At 44.7% G+C, this 6,000-nt stretch overlaps 1 long non-coding RNA gene across 1 annotated transcript; it reads left to right on the top strand.

Annotated features, from left to right (window-relative positions):
• Positions 1,114-3,505, top strand: LOC110389987. Its single transcript, XR_002433487.1, has 2 exons — positions 1,114-1,524; positions 2,467-3,505. It is a non-coding gene; the product is annotated as an uncharacterized LOC110389987 (long non-coding RNA).

Raw genomic sequence — 6,000 nt, 5'->3', positions numbered from 1 at the left:
CAGATGGCCATGAAGATTTTTGCAAGCATGGCATGCAGGCAAAAATGCATAGCTAATGTTGATGACTATGCTGAAGAATAGTGTTATGTAGCTGAGAATTTGCTCTATCAAATAATGTTTTGAACTCTTCATATCTGTTGTTTTTCCCATGGAAATAAATAGGGTGGCATTACTTTCAGAGCAAAGTATGTCTCTGTGAGGGATATACTGGACAGACATCAAAGCTGAAAGATGTGTGAGTGTGTTATCACAGTGCTGAGCCTGAGCTGACATACCAGGTTTGTCCTTCTGTCAGAGCACGAATCGAGCAAGTGCCTGCCTGTCCATCACATGCCAAATAAATACACGGTTACCAAGCAGTCCCGGTGAGCTTCCGCTCTTGCCAGTTAAAGTACTCACATAGTTCAAAGCTACACTTTTATCCATTTGGAATGGCTTTTGTGTTCTCAGGAAAAGTCTGAGTTTCAAAAACCACCCCACATAAAAGCCACTTGTCAGCAGCAAAATAATGTTCTACACTTCTGTTGCACAGAAACTACAGAGATCACGGTAAGAAATGAGCAAATTTTACAGCAGCTCTCTTATATCTCCATTCAAGCACTTAAAACCACAGAATTTCTGTGTATAAATTCTTTCTACAAATAACTGTTGAATATTACTACCATTACTTGTTCCACTTACATGTTGTGAGAGCATTGGCACAGCAGAGCCCAGGACACTGGCAAGTCTGGGGGTCTCAGCAGGTCTCAGGATGCTTCTCAGCCCTGCAGGACACAATGTGATTCCCACACTTGCTTGGCCCTCCAGTAACACCATAATTTCACAATAAATACAGCATCTACTGTACAGTTTGTGGGGTTCGGGGTTCCATGTGCAAATTTTGTAGGTCTGGGTTTTATACTGGATCCATCAAAGCAATAACAAATGCTACTGCAACCTGCAGCCCTGCAGATTTGATGTTCCTCCAGCACTGGCATTAGTGAGAGTCTTCGAAAGGATAATCTTCTGTCAAATATGCTTGGTTTTCTTCTGAGCTTCCTTCTGGTGCTGTGGCCTACTCAGTTACTTCCCTTTGCATTCTGACAGTGTGTGCACCATGGGTATTGAATTGCATTCCTGTCTGAGTTTCACTGGCACAGGATTAAATTGCCTCTTCCACGTAAGTGTACTCGCAGCAAACCACAGGCCTGTGTGCTTTGTCACTACTATTGCACTTACCAGCCTGCAAGTCTGAGTGAAGACTGTAATCTGGGACTAGGTATCAACAGGAGTCCCAGGTAGGCAAAGAATGCAAGATGGACACAATTTGCAGTTTGTAAGCCACAGACGCTGTTTTTTTTCCTCTCATCCGGGCTTCAACATACCCTGGCAACATCATGTAAAAGATGGCTGATCAAAGACTTCAGTGAGCGTCTATTTCTGATTACCCCAACCACAAACAGATGGAGACCATCAGCTCATTCACTCCGTGTCATGTACCTCACCGCAGTCACACTGAGGAGAGCCACCGGGGCAAGTTTTGATGTAAGTTTAGGCAGCTGTGTTATTTACCTGTTATTTACCTGTTTATGTCTGAGCTACCCTGGACATTGCTAAAGTTGCACAAGTAATGATCTGACATGTCTCTTTGCATCATACTTACTTTTGCTGGCATATGCTGGAATTTATGCACAGTAGGAAAATGACCAGCAACAGAGAAGATGAACTGGATCCGAGTTGTAGTCAGAAATAGAAAAAAAAAATGCATGGGATCAGTAACAAGATATAAATGAAGGAAGGAATTATTTTTCTTCTGGCACTGCTTACAGTGCGATGCTCAGCTTTCTCATGGTAAATGTCATTGAAACGTGGCCCATTTAAAATGCAAATTTTATTGGTCTTGCTACCGTTTCTTCCAGCAGTCTCCATACTCCTTCTGTGCATAAATCTGATTTGCCACTGACTGTTGCCATGCCTTGACTACTCCCCTACAGCTTTCCTGAAGCATGACACAGCGACCAGGCAGTGGGATGTGTGGGTGAGGGCTGAAAGCTGAGTCACCACAGGACTCACCATCCTAAGTGCATGCAGTTACGAGAAATTGAAATCACCAGAAAGAGCACTATGTAAAGATAAGGGTGTGGAATATAAACTTGTTATTGTCCTTTGATTTCTGCACTAAAAGGCAAAGGAAAATATTCAAATAAACATGATTAGAAAGAAGGTGCATACTTCCATGGCTAACTACATAAGGGAGAGGAAGTGTAGCTGTCTGGTATTGGCATATTGTAAATATTAATGAGGAACGGGGGATTCACATGAAACAATAATCTTATGAAAAAGAGAAAAGAAAAAAGAAATCAGATTCCTGTTGTTTCTACAAGAAAAGCTAATTGGACTCGGTATTCTATATTTGCCTTTCACATAATATTAAAGTGCCTAGAAGCAGAAAGTGAACTGATTTCCTTACTAACTCATTCCCCTCAGAACCAAGTGCTCACTGCATTTTCCTGTTTTCTGTATGGACGGGCCTGCTTGCATCTGTTGCACTGCCATGGAGCGATCCCTGAAGCCCCATAGCATGGAGCAAACACAGCCGCTGCTACGACTTGCAGTGCTCACAGAGCAGCTGACAACCTGCATGAAATCCCTGCTTTCTGCAACTGACAGTGAAACTCTTAAAGAACATATGCAACGGCAGAATGGTGTGAACAGCCTTGAAAAGAGGATCAAGCATCTGTGGGGTATTGCTGCTCCAAACACAATCAGAAAGATGAGCTGACCTCACTGTCCTGTGGTGCAGTCAGAGTGGTATTCTCAGGGAGCACATCCCCATCTGCTGGGGAAGGGGCATCCCCACCAGCTTCTGCTGGGACAGCACTGCAAGGCGTGGTTTCCTCCCTTTGCACTTCAACCCTACAGATGCAGTTACACCTGTCAGATTTGTTCATTTGATGCATTCTTCTCGACACTGCTTTCAGACCATTTATAATTTGCTATTTACCTCTAAATGACTAATTTCCCAGTTTAAAATAGAGCTTTATGGAGCAGAAGATGTTAAATACATGGTAAGCCTTCTGTGTCTTTCACCAGTGAAAAAGTATAATCACAAAGGTTTGTAAAGAGGCTGTCAGAGCTTACTATTCACTGATGGTTAGTCATGCTTCGTACTGTTATTCGATATTTGGAATGAGACTTGGTTCATTTGCAAACATTCTTAACGTGCTGCATAATGTCAGAGATTACTGGTTTCCTGCAAATGAATTTTTCTCTCTCTGTTTAAAAGCGTTTAATAGAAAAACATTGTGAGTATCTCAATTTAGAGCTGTTTCTCTGGTTCGAAGGGCCGAGTGTTGATCAAATCCCACCATCTACTGGGACTCCGCGGAACTACAGCGCTGCTTTAGAGCGTGCTCTGAAGAATGCTGGATGCCCCACTTGCTCTGCAGCTCACCAGACAGCTACTGCCAAGTGCTATTTAGACACTGCAGTTATTGGACTAGTAAAGTTTTGATCTGACCTGGAACACACACGTTTATTTTCCTTTGTGTTATCTTGCACAGCAAGCAATAGTGGAATACCAAATACTAGTAGTTGTAGTGCAAACGTTTGAACATAAATTTCCCTCTGTCCATATGAGACCACAAACACGACACCCCTACACCTCTTAGCCACAGATACCATGGTCCTTACAATGTGCCAGAGGCATTCAATGCAGTTTTAAACCTGGAAGTATCATGAGAAAGACTCTGGAACGTAAAGAGTGATAGCTACAGCACGGTAAGGGTGATGAACTCACAGGGAGACTTCCCACTCCTTCTAAAGCATGCACTACAACCAGTGTGAGCAAAATTTAAAAACTGGCTTAGTTGAATACACGCATTATCATTTGAGAAATCAATACATACTGAAGCATTTACTGATTTGCAGCTCTTCTATAATTGCAGAATAGACTCTCAGGTGTGATTGGCTTGTTGCTAAATTTCCCTCATGGGATGCTAGTGATATCTCAAACAGTTGTGCCATGGAAGACACTCTGATCCCATTGAAGTCAAAGTCAAATATTCCCATTGACTTAGCAGAGGATGTTATTTGTTGTTATGAAGCAGGAAGCAGAGTAGGACAGACACTCACTCTGTCTTGCATTCCAAGTGGGAAGCTCTTGGATATAGCCGTGGTTTCATTCTCCATTCTCTAGTCAGTGTTTATCTAATGACACATTAGGAGAGATCGTCACTGTTTGCTTGAGCCCTGGGTCAGTCCCTGCAGAGGGCACAAACCAGTCCTTTTCGCTGGGTGGGATGCTGTCTTCTCCAGACACATCTGAGCTCGCTGCTGTTGCACTACCTAACACTGAGGATGCAGCTCCAAAACAGAACCAAGAGTCAGTGTAGGTACAGCATATTTCTGCCCAAAGTCAGGAAAGCCTTGCACTTGATGGACAGCAGTGTGCGCTTGCAGCCCAGAAGGCCAATGGTATCCTGGGTTCCACCAGAAGAGAGGTGGCCAGCAGGGAGAGGGAGGTGACTGTCCCCCTCTACTCTATTCTGCCCCCGTGAGGCCCCAGCTGGAGTACTGTGGCCCCCAGTACAGGAAAGATGTGGAGCTGTTGGAGAGGGTCCAGAGGAGGGCCATGAGGATGATCCAAGGGTTGGAGCACCTCTCCTATGAAGATAAGCTGAAGGAACCGGGCTTGTTCAGCTTGAAAAAGAGAAAGCTGCGGGGAGACTTCATTGTGCCTTCCAGTATTGACATGGTTTTATGATTTTTAGTTATCAGTATTCCACATCTTAACATCATGTAGTGCACTGGGAGTTAAAGAGTTAATGCTCCAGTTCCATGGATCATGGATAGTTCCGGGTACCTGGTACTCAGAAGAGAAGAACCACATTTCCCAGAGGGCTGCTTGCTGTTCTGTTACCCTTTTCTGTTCAGAGGGAAATCATAGAATCATAGAATCATAGAACGGCTTGGGCTGAAAAGGACCTCAAAGATCATCGAGTCTCAACCCCCCTGCCAAGTGCAGGGTCGCCAACCACTAGACCAGGCTGCCCAGAGCCACGTCCAGTCTGGCCTTGAATGCCTCCAGGGACGGGGCATCCACAACCTCCCTGGGCAACCTGTTCCAGTGCAAAAGATCCGGTTCCAGTGGAAAGATAAAACTGTTCACATATCACAAGACATGTGTTCTCTCTCTCTTCTCCTTCTGCTCGTCCCAGCAGCATCTCTCTCCCTGGCTGTCTTGCTGCCAGCATTAGAGTAAGGCATTTTGGTTTTTGGACTCTCTCTCAGTTTATTTATTAGCTTCAGTTCCAATTGCATTATATTGTAATATATTGCATTACATTGTGTTATCTTGCATTTCGATATCTTATTTAGTAACTTAGTTTGTTTCTCCTTAGATCGTTGCCACAGTTTTGTTTCTAGGCCCACCTCCCTACCCTTTCTTTCCCCTTTCTGTTTTCCCAGGGCGTGGGTCCCTGGGTTCCCCCACCCCATTAGTCACGGAACTGGGCCGAACCCGCCCGTAAACCACTGATGAGTATTTAAAGGGAGTTTATAAACATGAGAGAAATCAACTTTTTACATGTGTAGATAGTGATAGAACAAGGGGGAATGCTTTCAAACTAAATGAGGGGAGATTTACATTAGATGTTGGGGGAAGTTTTTTTACTGAGAGAGCAGTGAGGTGCTGGAACAGGCTGCCCAGAGAGGTTGTGGATGCCCCATCCCTGGAAGTGTTTAAGGCCAGGTTGGATGGGGCCCTGGGCAATCTGATCTAGTACTTGATCTAGCGGCTGGCAACTCTGCTGTGGCAGAGGGGTTGGAACTTGATGATCTTTGAGGTCCCATCCAACCAAAGCCATTCTATGATTCTATGATGACAGAGGGCCTCTGCGACACATGAATGGCAGGGGCCACTTGTGGCGCCTTCTGAAGAGCATTGGGCACAATGATAGCCTGCAGCTGGAGGTGCCCACCTACAGACTGCTCCATGTTTCCTGCTGCAGGCCCTTCGCC

Source organism: Numida meleagris, chromosome Z (assembly GCF_002078875.1).
Source record: "Numida meleagris isolate 19003 breed g44 Domestic line chromosome Z, NumMel1.0, whole genome shotgun sequence".
NCBI lineage: Eukaryota > Metazoa > Chordata > Aves > Galliformes > Numididae > Numida > Numida meleagris.
Note: the sequence above shows the minus strand (reverse complement) of the source record. Positions and strands in the feature narration are given on the sequence as shown.